The 13,797-nt window shown below is 48.2% G+C and overlaps 1 protein-coding gene across 1 annotated transcript in view; it reads right to left on the reverse strand.

Annotated features, from left to right (window-relative positions):
* LOC137346097 (butyrophilin subfamily 1 member A1-like) overlaps positions 1–13,797 on the reverse strand; it is a 129,958-nt gene that overhangs the window by 19,866 nt on the left and 96,295 nt on the right. The window lies entirely within an intron of this gene.

Consider the following 13,797-nt stretch of genomic DNA (forward strand, 5'->3'; position numbering starts at 1 on the left):
GAGAAAGAGAGTCACTCGGGGTCAGGGGAGAAAGAGAGAGTCACTCGGGGTCGGGGAGAGAGAGAGAGAGAGTCACTCAAGGTTCGGGGAGAGAGAGAGTGACTCGGGGTCAGCGGAGAGAAAGAGAGTCACTCGGGGTCAGGGGACAGAAAGAGAGTCAATCGGGGTGAGGGAAGAGAGAGAGAGTCACTCGGGATTGGTGGAGGAAAGAGAATCACTCAGGGTCGGAGGGGAGAGAGAGGGAGTCACTTGGGGTCAGGGGAGAAAGACAAGAGTCACTCAGGGTCAGGGGAGAGAGAGACAGAGTCATGTTGGTTCTGTCTTCACAAAGCAGGACACAAATATCATACCAGAAATGTTGGGGAACACAGGGCTTAGTGAGAGAGAGGAACTGAAAGAAATCAGTATTAGTAGAGAAACGGGGTGAGGGAAATTGATGGGATTGAAGGCTGATAAATCCCCAGGGCCTGATGGTCTGCATCCCAGAGCAGTTAAGGAAGTGGCCCTCGAAATAGTGGATGCATTGGTGATCATCTTCCAAGATTCTCTAGACTCTGGAACAGTTCCTACAGATTGGAGGGTAGTTAATGTAACCCCACTATTTAAAAAGGGAGGTAGAGAGAAAGCAGGGAATTATAGACCAGTCAGCCTGATGTCGGTAGTGGGGAAAATTCTAGAGTCCATGATCAAAGATTTTACAGCAGAGCACTTGGAGAACAGTGGTAGAATCAGGCAGAGTCAGCATGGATTTACGAAAGGGAAATCATGCTTGACAAATCTACTAGAATTCTTCGAGGATGTAACTAGTAGAGTCGATGAGGGGGAACCAGTGGATGTGGTTTATTTGGACTTTCAGAAGGCTTTCGACAAAGTCCCACATAAGAGATTAGCATGTAAAATTAAAGTGCGTGGGATTGGAGATAGTGTATTGCAATGGATAGAAAATTGGTTGGCGGACAGGAAACAAAGAGGAGGGATAAGTGGGTCTTTTTCCGAATGACAGGCCATAACTAGTAGGGTACCACAGGGATCAGTATATTAATGATTTAGATGAGGGAACTAAATGTAATATCTCCAAATTTGCAGATGACACAAAACTGGGTGGGAGGGTGAGTTGTGAGGAGGATGCAGAGAGGCTTCAGGGAGATTTGGACAAGTTGAGTGAGTGGGCTAATGCATGGCAGATGCAGTATAATGTAGATAAATGTGAGGTTATCCATTTTGGTAGCAAAAACAGGAAGGCAGATTATTATCTTAATGGCTATAAACAGAGAGGGGAATATGCAGCAAGACCTGGGTGTTCTCGTACACCAGTCGCTGAAGGTAAGCATGCAGGTGCAACAGGCGGTAAAAAAGGCAAAAGGTACGTTGGCCTTCATAGCGAGAGGATTCGAGTACAGGAGCAGGGATGTCTTGCTGTAATTATACAGGGCCTTGGTGAGGCCACACCTGGAATATTGTGTGCAGTTTTGATCTCCTTATCCGAGGAAGGATGTTCTTGCTATAGAGGGAGTGCAGCGAAAGTTTATCAGATTGATTCCTGGGATGGCGGGACTGACGGATGAGGAGAGATTGAGTCCGTTAGGATTATATTCACTGGAGTTCAGAAGAGTGCGGGGGGATCCCATAGAAACCTTGAAAATTCTAACAGGACTTGACAGGATAGATGCAGGAAGGATGTTCCCGATGGTGGGGGAGTCCAGAACCAGGGGTCATAGTCTAAGGATACAGGGTAAACCTTTCAGGACTGAGATGAGGAGACATTTCTTCACCCAGAGAGTGGTGAGCCTGTGGAATTCGTTACCACAGAAAGCAGTTGAGGCCAAAACATTGTATGTTTTCAAGGAGTTAGATATAGCTCTTGGGTTGAAAGGGATCAAAGGATATGGGGGAAAGCGGGAACAGGTTACTGAGTTGGATGATCAGTCATGATCATAATGAATGGCAGAGCAGGCACGAAGGGCCAAATAGCCTACTCCTGCACCTATTTTCTATGTTTCACTCGGGGTCGGGAGGAGAGAGGGAGCCACTCGGGTTCGGGGGGAGAGAGGGAGTCACTCGGGGTCGGGGGGAAGGAGGGAGTCACTCGGGGTCGGGGGAGAGAGGGAGTCACTCGGGGTCAGGGGATAGAGGGAGTCACTTGGGGTCGGGGGATAGAGGGAGTCACTCGGGGTCGGGGGAGAGAGGGAGTCACTCGGGGTCGGGGGAGAGAGGGAGTCACTCGGGGTCGGGGGAGAGAGGGAGTCACTCGGGGTCGGGGGAGAGAGGGAGTCACTCGGGGTCGGGGAGAGAGGGAGTCACTCGGGGTCGGGGAGAGGGAGTCACTCGGGGTCGGGGGAGAGGGAGTCACTCGGGGTCGGGGGAGAGAGGGAGTCACTCGGGGTCGGGGGAAAGAGGGAGTCACTCGGGGTCGGGGGAAAGAGGGAGTCACTCGGGGTCTGGGGGAGAGAGGGAGTCACTCGGGGTCTGGGGGAGAGAGGGAGTCACTCGGGGTCTGGGGAAAGAGGGAGTCACTCGGGGTCTGGGGGAGAGAGGGAGTCACTGGGGTCTGGGGGAGAGAGGGAGTCACTGGGGTCTGGGGGTAGGAGGGAGACACTCGAGGTCTGGGGGTAGGAGGGAGACACTCGAGGTCTGGGGGTAGGAGGGAGACACTCGGGGTCGGGGGAGAGAGGGAGTCACTCGGGGTCGGGGGGAAAGAGGGAGTCACTCGGGGTCTGGGGGAGAGAGGGAGTCACTCGGGGTCTGGGGGAGAGAGGGAGTCACTCGGGGTCTGGGGGAGAGAGGGAGTCACTCGGGGTCTGGGGGAGAGAGGGAGTCACTCGGGGTCTGGGGGAGAGAGGGAGTCACTCGGGGTCTGGGGGAGAGAGGGAGTCACTCGGGGTCTGGGGGAGAGAGGGAGTCACTCGGGGTCTGGGGGAGAGAGGGAGTCACTCGGGGTCTGGGGGAGAGAGGGAGTCACTCGGGGTCTGGGGGAGAGAGGGAGTCACTCGGGGTCTGGGGGAGAGAGGGAGTCACTCGGGGTCTGGGGGAGAGAGGGAGTCACTCGGGGTCTGGGGGAGAGAGGGAGTCACTCGGGGTCTGGGGGAGAGAGGGAGTCACTCGGGGTCTGGGGGAGAGAGGGAGTCACTCGGGGTCTGGGGGAGAGAGGGAGTCACTCGGGGTCTGGGGGAGAGAGGGAGTCACTCGGGGTCGGGGGGAGAGAGTGAGTCACTCGGGGTCGGGGGGAGAGAGGGAGTCACTCGGGGTTGGGGGGAGAGAGGGAGTCACTCGGGGTCTGAGGGAGAGAGGGAGTCACTCGGGGTCGGGGGAGAGAGGGAGTCACTCGGGGTTGGGGGGAGAGAGGGAGTCACTCGGGGTCTGAGGGAGAGAGGGAGTCACTCGGGGTCGGGGGAGAGAGGGAGTCACTCGGGGTCGGGGGAAAGAGGGAGTCACTCGGGTCGGGGGAGAGAGGGAGTCACTCGGGGTCGAGGGAGAGAGGGAGTCACTCGGGGTCGAGGGAGAGAGGGAGTCACTCGGGGTCGGGGGAGAGAGGGAGTCACTCGGGGTCGGGGGAGAGAGGGAGTCACTCGGGGTCGGGGGAGAGAGGGAGTCACTCGGGGTCGGGGGAGAGAGGGAGTCACTCGGGGTCGGGGGAGAGAGGGAGTCACTCGGGGTCGGGGGAGAGAGGGAGTCACTCGGGGTCTGGGGGAGAGAGGGAGTCACTCGGGGTCGGGGGGAGAGAGGGAGTCACTCGGGGTCTGGGGGAGAGAGGGAGTCACTCGGGGTCTGGGAGTCACTCGGGGTCTGGGAGTCACTCGGGGTCTGGGAGTCACTCGGGGTCGGGGGGAGAGAGGGAGTCACTCGGGGTCGGGGGGAGAGAGGGAGTCACACGGGGTCTGGGGGAGATACCTGGTGAGTTAAGTCATGACAGGTGATAAATAGACGGTTGGCGGGGGAGACTCTTGGCAAGACAGCGACTCCACGTATCTTTGTGGAGCCCAGAGGGCACTGCTGGTTCCACAAGGAACCATTAAAAATAAAAAGAAATGACTTGTCCTAACTGCGTTCCCCCATCTTCCCTGCTGCTTGTTGGCGAGTTTGAGCCCGGACAGTATTTAATCAGCCCATGGTTAAAATAGCGTTCTCTTCCCCATGACATCATCCAGACATGAGTTTGCCATTTAAACTGAGCTCACACTCCTTTGAATCAGGAGCGTTTCCAGTGCCTGAAAACTGGCACGTTAAAATGGTGAAGGTGGTGGTAACAATATGTAATCCCCCATCACCATCTTCAATTTAAGCATCAAGGTTTAAAGACTGTACATATTCCTTACCTGATTACTAATGATGAAAAGTCACTCCATAGTCCAGTGTGTGTCATAAATAATCACATTACTAACAAATTCACACAATAGTAAAGAATGAACAACTACCTGAGATACATTGATGAGTAAAACTCGACCATTTCTATCACAGTTAGATCAGGTGGAGGTGAACCCAGGAGAGTTTGTGACAAAATGATCAACTTTGGTGGTTTTTTCATTAACTTCAGAAAAATGAGGTTTGAGAAATACTATATTTGAAGTTTAATTTCTGGATTTGGAGGGGGTTGGAAGAACTGTATCAGTGATTGGAGCAAAAACACCAACTGGGGAAGGTATTTATCTGGGTTTAATTACCCTGGTTTCACCAGCCATTTCCTCTCAGTCGTCACCATTGATAAATTCCATTAACAATTTCTATCCAATTTAAACAGTTATAAATCCAATGCTTTTTCCAAAAAAGTCAACAAACAATAACAAAGGGCTGGAAGAGACTCAATGGTCCATCAGCCAATCCTATTCTCTCTCAGTGTAACTTCGCCCATGACCCCCAACACCCACAACCCAACCTGAGAAAGGCAAGAACAAACCTTCGGCTATTGAGGAAGAAACTGGAAAATTCTCCACCTTCCAGATCGGGGCCCATTCCCCCATTACCACAAGATCTGGTTCCAGCCACCTGCACCCTGACCCCACGTCAACAGACACAATAGCTCACATTTTTACAACACCTTTTTGGGGCGGCACAGTGACGCAGTGGTTAGCACCGCAGCCTCACAGCTCCAGCGACCTGGGTTCAATTCTGGGTACTGCTTGTGCAGAGTTTGCAAGTTCTCCCTGTGACCGTGTGGGTTTTCGCCGGGTGCTCCGGTTTCCTCCCACAGCCAAAGACTTGCAGGTTGATAGGTAAATTGGCCATTGTAAATTGCCCCTAGTGCAGGTAGGTGGTAGGAGAACAGTGGGGATGTGGTATGGAATATGGGGTTAAATGTAGGATTAGTAGAAATGGGTGGTTGTTGGTCGGCATAGACTCAGTGGGCCGAAGGGCCTGTTTCAGTGCTGTATCTCTAAATAAATTTAAAAAAATAACATTTTACATAATGAAATCCTTCACAGAGGGGATCAGGGAGAGGGCAGGTATTAGGGGATGTGCCACTAAGCACAAGGTAGGTTTTGAGGTTTTTGAAGGTGAAGAGAGATGCAGCATGAGGGAGGGGTTTAGCAACAAATGACAGGAGCATGATGACTCAATGTCCTGCTATCACTGAGGGAATATGATTGAGAGAGCTGCACGCAGAGAAGTTCAAGGTCAGAAAAGCAGAAGTTGAATACAAATGCATGGACAGAGGATGAAAACCACAGGCATTATAGAAACATAGAATGGTTACAGCACAGAAGGAGGCCATTTGGCCCCCTATGTCCATGCTGGCTCTCTGCAAGAGCCAACTCATCTAGTCCCACTCCCCCTCGATGGAATCTGCCTCCACTACACTCTCAGGCAGTGCATTCCAGATCCTAACCACTCACTGGGTAAAACTTTTCCCTCATGTTGTCATGGTCCTGTAGTTTTTTTCGGAATATGCGGTTTGAACATAGAACATTAACATTACAGCGCAGTACAGGCCCTTCGGCCCTCGATGTTGCGCCGACCTGTGAAACCATCTGACCTACACTATTCCATTTTCATCCATATGTCTATCCAATGACCACTTAAATGCCCTTAAAGTTGGCGAGTCCACTACTGTTGCAGGCAGGGCGTTCCACGCCCCTACTACTCTCTGAGTAAAGAAACTACCTCTAACATCAGTCCTATATCTATCACCCCTCAACTTAAAGCTATGTCCCCTCGTGTTTGTCATCACCATCCGGGGAAAAAGACTCTCACTATCCACACTATCTAACCCTCTGATTATCTTATATGTCTCTATTAAGTCACCTCTCCTCCTCCTTCTCTCTAACGAAAACAACCTCAAGTCCCTCAGCCTTTCCTCGTAAGACCTTCCCTCCATACCAGGCAACATCCTAGTAAATCTCCTCTGCACCCTTTCCAAAGCTTCCATATCCTTCCTATAATGCGGTGACCAGAACTGCACGCAATACTCCAGGTGCGGCCGCACCAGAGTTTTGTACAGCTGCAGCATGACCTCGTGGCTCCGAAACTCGATCCCCCTAAAAATAAAAGCTAACACACCATATGCCTTCTTAACAGCCCTATTAACCTGAGTGGCAACTTTCAGGGATTTATGTACCTGGACACCAAGATCTCTCTGCTCATCTACACTACCAAGAATCTTCCCATTAGCCCAGTCCTCTGCATTCCTGTTACTCCTTCCAAAGTGAATCACCTCACACTTTTCCGCATTAAACTCCATTTGCCATCTCTCAGCCCAGCTCTGCAGCCTATCTATGTCCCTCTGTAACCTACAACATCCTTCGGCACTATCCACAACTCCACCGACCTTCGTGTCATCCGCAAATTTACTAACCCACCCTTCTACACCCTCATCCAGGTCATTTATAAAAATGACAAACAGCAGTGGCCCCAAAACAGATCCTTGCGGTACACCACTAGTAACTAAACTCCAGGATGAACATTTGCCTTTAAGGTTTGCTGGGGATCAGTATTGCTTTAATAACAGGCAAGCCTTAGGAGTTATAGGAAGGTGCATTTTTGTTGCCTCATAAACAGCCATTTAGAAACTGCAATTCAAAGGGTGCATTCTCGTTACCATAGATACCGCTGGGAGTGGGTATCAAGTGATACATTTGTTCCAATTCAATTTTGAACTGGCTTTTAGTTGAAGAAAGTTTGTTCTAACAGACACAGACTGACAGAGGACACAGCTGCAGTGTCAGCACTCGGAAAAAGAGCTCTCAATCATTTAAACTGAAGGAATAGGAATTTCATCTGTTAATCATTATTTTTCAAAATTCTAAAAAGGTTAGGCCAAAACAGAGATCTCTGCTAATTTAAATTGAAGAAAGGGAAGTTAGACTGTGACAATCAAATGTAGGATTAATGTAGGATTAGTATAAATGAGTGGTTGTTGGTTGGCACAAACTCGGTGGGCCAAAGGTCCTGTTTCAGTGCTATATCTCTAAATAAAAATCTTTTATTCCCTCAAAAACTCTAAAGTCGATTGATTATGTTGAATGTGTTTGCAAGTTGTTAATTGTTGAAATTCGTTGGACTTCAAGCAACATTCTGCGGGGACTTCAAGCAACATTCTGTGAGGACTTCAAGCAACACTGGTCTGTAAATTTGCAATGACTCTAATTTTTTCTATTTTAAATGTTGTTTACACCTTCATAGTGTTTAAGGATTTAGTTTCTCTAATTAAAGAGTTAATCATTTGATTTAAAGACACCTGGTTTGGATAGCCTCATACAGGGGGTTAATAGATGATACAATTTGGTTGGGTCTTTAATTTGGAAAGTTTTTTAATGATATGTTAGCCAATCTGTGGAGTGACATGCTCGAATTAACAGTGCGTTGGTCCCACCAAAATCAGAATCCTATATTTTGATTGGGGGCTTTGACAGCAGTGGCGGGTCGTAACAATGTCGCCGTTGCTTTCCCCCCTCCATCACCTTAAACTGTGTCTTCTGGTTCTCGACTCTTCTGCCAATGGGAAACGTTTCTCTCTATCGACTCAAGGAAGTTCCTCATCCTTGGAACCATGCTCGTGCATCTTTTCTGCTCTTTCTCTAATGCCTTCACATCCTTCCTGAAGTGTGGTGCCCAGGACTGGACACAATCCTCCAGTTCAGGCCGAACCAGTGGTTTATACAGGTTTATCATAACTTCCTTGATTTTTGTACTCCAAGCCCCAATTTATAAAGCCCAGGATCACATAAGCTTTATTGACCTCTTTCGCAACCTGCCCTGCAACCTTCAGTGATTTGTGCAAATATACCCCCAAGTTCCTCTGCTCCTGCACCCTTTTACAATTATACAAAGAACAGTACAGCACAGGAACAGACCATTCGGCCCTCCAAGCCTGCACCGATCTTGATGCCTGTCTAAACTAACACCTTCTGCACTTCCAGGGACCGTACCCCTCCATTCCCATCCTATTCATGTATTTGTCAAGATGCCTCTTAAACGTCGCTATCGTTCCTGCTTCCACCACCTCCCCCGGCAGTAAATTCCAGGCACTCACCACCCGCTGTGTAAAGAACTTGCCTCGCACATCCCCTCTAAACTTTGCCCCTCGCACCTTAAACCATTGTCCCCTAGTAACTGACTCTTCCACCCTGGGAAAAAGCTCCTGACTATCCACTCTGTCCCTGCCACTCATAACTTTGTAAACCTCTATCATGTCGCCCCTCCACCTCCGTCGTTCCAGTGAAAACAATCCAGGTTTATCCAACCTCTTCTCATAGCTAATGCCCTCCAGACCAGGCAACATCCTGGTAAACCTCTTCTGTACCCTCTCCAAAGCCTCCACGTCCTTCTGGTAGTGTGGCGACCAGAATTGCACGCAATATTCTAAGTGTGGCCTAATTAAAGTTCTGTGCAGCTGCAGCATGACTTGCCAATTTTTATACTCTATGCCCCGACCGATGAAGGCAAGCATGCCGTATGCCTTCTTGACTACCTTATGCACCTGCGTTGCCACTTTCAGTGATCTGTGGACCTGTACGCCCAGATCTCTCTGCCTGTCAATACTCCTAAGGGTTCTGCCATTTACTGTATACTTCCCACCTGTATTAGATCTTCCAAAATGCATTACTTAACATTTGTCTGGATTAAACTCCATCTGCCATTTCTCCGCCCAAGTCTCCAACCGATCTATATCCTGTTGCATCCTCTGACAATCCTCATCGCTATCCGCAACTCCACCAACCTTTGTGTCGTCTGCAAACTGACTAATCAGACCAGCTACATTTTCCTCCAAATCACTTATATATACTACAAACAGCAAAGGTCCCAGCACTGATCCCTGCGGAACACCACTATTCACAGCCCTCCATTCAGAAAAGCACCCTTCCACTGCTACCCTCTGTCTTCTGTGACTGAGCCAGTTCTGTATCCATCTTGCCAGCTCACCTCTGATCCCGTGTGACTTCACCTTTTCTACCAGTCTGCCATGAGGGACCTTGTCAAAGGCTTTACTGAAGTCCATATAGATAACATCCACTGCCCTTCTATCATCAATTATCTTCGTCACTTCCTCAAAAAACTCAATCAAGTTAGTGAGACACGACCTCCCCTTCACAAAACCATGCTGCCTCTCACTAATAAGTTAATTTGTTTTCAAATGGGAGTAAATCCTGTACTCTTTATATTGCCTCTCCTCGTACTTCCTACCAAAAACAATCACCTCACATTTCTCTGCATTAAATTTCATCGGCACTTGTGCGCCCATTCCACCTGCCTGTCAATGTCCTCTTGAAGTCCATCATTATCCTTCTCACAGTTCATAATATTTCCAATTGCAAATTTTGAAATTGTGCCCTGTACACCCAAGTCTAAGTCATTAATATATTTCAAGAAAAGAAGGGGTCCTCACACTGATCCTACGGGAACCCCACTGTATACCTCCCTCCAGTCCGAAAATCAACCGTTCAGCGTGACTCTCTATTTCCTGTCACTCAGCAAATGTTGTATCCATGCTGCCACTGTTCCTTTTAGTCCATGGGTCTAACCTTGCAGACAAGCTTGTTATGAGGCATTTTATCAAATGCCTTTTGGAAGTACATGTACATCACATCAACCATATTACCCTCATTAACCCTCTCTGTTACTTCATCAAAAAACTCAAGCAGGTTAGTTAAACATGACAAATCTGTGCTGGCTTTGCTTAATTAATCCATGTTTGTCCAAACAACTGTTAATTTGATCCCGAATTATTGCTTCAAAAACTTTTCCCATCACTAAGGTTAAACTGACTGGCCTGTAGTTGCTGGGCTTATCCTTACACCTTTTTGTGAACAAGGGTGTTACATTTAAAATTCTCCAATCCTCTGGCATGACCCCTGTATCTAAGGAGGATTGAAAGATTATGAGCAGTGCTTCTGCAATTTTCACACTAGCTTTCCTCAGTATCCTTGGATGCCTCAAACCCCTCTCTACTATATTTTCTTCACCGGGGGGCACTCCTCCAGTCAAAATGGAAGGTGCTGTAAGCAAGAGCGAGACCCTGGTACCATTGTAATAAAGCAGGGCATTTAAAAGCTGACTGCTGGAAACTAAAGAGGAAATCGGTAGGGTTAATCAGGGCACACCCGCTCAGTGAAGACGAGGCCCTGATGGAAAACACGGAAAGGGCTGTGGCTTTGACGCAGTAAGGGTGCACCCAGGAAGCTGACTACAGCCAGTGCAGAAAAAGTTAATAGGATTCCTGAAGTGATCAGGGTTTTGTATTTGAAGGGAAAGTAATCCCATATCCGTCGAGTGGGGCAAGAAAGCCCATAGTGATTCTCAGGGACACAGGGCCCACTAGATCCCTTTTACTGGGAAAGGCCTGACCTTTCCCTCAGAGAGTGCAGTGAACACCAAAATGTTGATGAATGGTATTGGAGGGCAGTGTATGCCGGTACCCTGTACACCGGATGCAGCTGGAGTACAACCTAGCTTCGGGACTGATAACCGTAGGGAATGCCCCTAGTTTGCCTGTGGACAGGGTTGACCTGCTCCTAGGTAATGATCTGGAGAGGGTGAAGGTGGTAGCCCCACCAGTCATGAAAGAAAGACCGCAGGAGGTCAGAGAGACAGGGCAGTGGCAGGAGACGGTCCCCTGAAGACCCCTGAATGTGTAGTGGATCAGGCCCTGATCAGACTAGCTCCACCAGAGGAGACTGCATTGGCACTGCAGGTAAATGACCAGAAGGTCTGCTTGTCAGAGACTTTCTTTGGAAAGTTAGGAGACCCAGGGAATGAACGAGATAAATTTTCCCTAGCTGAGGCTCAGCAAGCCGACCCAGTCTTGTAAGAGTTAGCACAGGCTGCCCAGTCTGAAAGTGAAGCAGAGGGAGTCCCTGATTGCTACTATTTAAAGAATGAGGTACTGATGAGGAAATGGAGTCCTCCTCACAGACCTGAGGGCAAGACGTGGGCAGTAGTTCACCAGTTAGTGGTGCCACAAAGGTACCGGGAGAAATATTAAGAAGGGCCCACGAGACTACAGTATCTGTACATGCTGGTATATGAAAGACCAAAACCCGCATAAAAAAGTAGTTTGACTGGGCCAAACTCCACAAGGATGTGGTGGAGTACTGTCGGAGTTGCCACGTGTGCCAGGTTGAGGGGAAACCCCCCACTTATAGTGAAACCTGCACCCCTAAGTCCTGTACCGGTGTTAGGAGGACTCTCCAGCAGAGGGCTGGTGAACTGTAAGGGACCCGCGCTGAGAACAAAAGGGGACAGGCTGGCATACGGCTGGCAAAGGTTTAGAAAGAGAACAGGAAAAAGTGACCAAGAGGGCAGGTTAAAGGAAGTCTGGGAGGAATCCCGGATGAAAACCCCGACTGCCCAGTCAACCAACCCAGAAAAATGTGAAAAGTCAGACTCCACCTCCTCCTATGTGAATGCAGACTCTAGAAGCACCCCACTAGAGTTGCAAACAGCATTTACAGGAACCTGCAGAGTCAAAGAGAGACCTCTAGGGGGCAGAGAAACCATGAGCCTCGCCTAGTCAAAGTGCCACAGGAGAGTGCAGCCAAGTCTGCACAAATACCTGCAGGTGCGAGTGTCCTAGAGAACATAGGGGAGAGTAGCAAAGACTCCTCCCCACTGTCATAGGAAAAGGGAACCACCCATCCCCTGAAGCCAAAAGTCTTTGCATGAATCAGGGAGTTCAGGATAGACCTGTCCCACCTACTAACTCTCCTGAGAAAAAATAAAGAAAATTAAAACAACCCTGGTGCCCAGAACAGACCATTTTTAATAAGCTTTAAGATTAATGAATGAATGCAAATGAATGAGAGAAATGCATGGTTCTTCTTTCTGTATCTTATATTTCCCTCAAGCTCTGTAATGAAATGCGCCGTTTTTCCTCAAATCACATTTCAGTCCCGAGTGTGGAGGTGTCAGGCAAATCCCCACCTACCAAGATTGAGGCACACATTATTTCACCACAGGACTATTAAAACTTAAAGTTGCAAGTCCCTGACTGGAAGGATATTTGCATAGTACTAGCAGTGTTGGAACAATGGGAACCCAGTTGATGCTTCCCCAATGCACAGAAGAAATGGTCAGACCAGTTTTAGTCACATGACTATCTGACTGTTGCAGAGAATTTGAACTTCCAACAAAGGAACTGAACTCAGAATGCCATGTACTCCTGGAACTGAAGGACAGCCCTCTCCTGTCTGCCTGCTCTCATCTCTTTTCCATGGAACTGAATCTTGTGAAAACATGTTAACCTCAAAGAGAGAAAAGTTTCCTATGTGAATAAGGTTTTAGGAACACCACTGGGCCTCAACAAAAAGCAAGACTACTTACAAAAGGACTACAGTGAGCTTGAAGCACCGTAAACAAGAAACTATTCTGATATTGCCTCAAACCCCTCTCGACTATATTTTCTTCTTCTATTTTCTGTCCCTATCTGCATGTGTATATCGCGTGTGCATGCTAGCGTGGGTGTGTTGTATATCCATAGGTGTGAACTGTATTAGAGTTTAAGGTTTAATAAAATTTCATCTTTCTTCTTTAAACCTCAGAAAGCCTGTGTGAATTGGTTTCTTTATCTTATAATTGTAAAGTTGTGAAAAAGGATTCACAAAAAGGGGAGCTCAAAACACAATGTGTTTAAAATTAAACCCTGTTCCACTAAGACCAGGTAAAGACAGCAAAAGACCACCAGACACATTTCTCACCTGGTCGTAACAAGAGACTATACTTCAAAATTATTTCATTGGCTGTAAAGCACTTTGGGACATTTCTTTATATTCCTACACAATGATCTGAACAATTCTTCCGACCATTTGATCCTGAAAAGATTCCTCTTCTCTTTGAGAATTCCTCACCTGAGATCCTGAGTGAATTTCTGTTGCTGTTTGAGTTCAGACACTATTTTACATTCATCTCCACTGACAGAAGTAACCTGTGGTTTTAACTGTGAAAGTGCCTGCAGTGTGACTGTACTAAGATGGAGTCAGTGCCACGAACCCAGAGAAACCTGTGGTTTTAACTGTGAAAGTACCTGCATTGTGACTGTACTAAGATGGAGTCAGTGCCACGAACCCAGAGTAACCTGTGGTTTTAACTGTGAAAGTGCCTGCAGTGTGACTGTACTAAGATGGAGTCAGTGCACCGAACCCAGAGAAACCTGTGGCTTTAACTGTGAAAGTATCTGCAGTGTGACTGTACGAAGATGGAGTCAGTGCACCGAACCCAGAGAAACCTGTGGTTTCAACTGTGAAAGTTCCTGCAGTGTGACTGTACTAAGATGGAGTCAGTGCCACGAACCCAGAGAAACCTGTGGTTTTAACTGTAAAAGTGCCTGCAGTGTGACTGTACTAAGATGGAGTCAGTGCCATAAACCCAGAG

Source organism: Heterodontus francisci, chromosome 29 (assembly GCF_036365525.1).
Source record: "Heterodontus francisci isolate sHetFra1 chromosome 29, sHetFra1.hap1, whole genome shotgun sequence".
NCBI lineage: Eukaryota > Metazoa > Chordata > Chondrichthyes > Heterodontiformes > Heterodontidae > Heterodontus > Heterodontus francisci.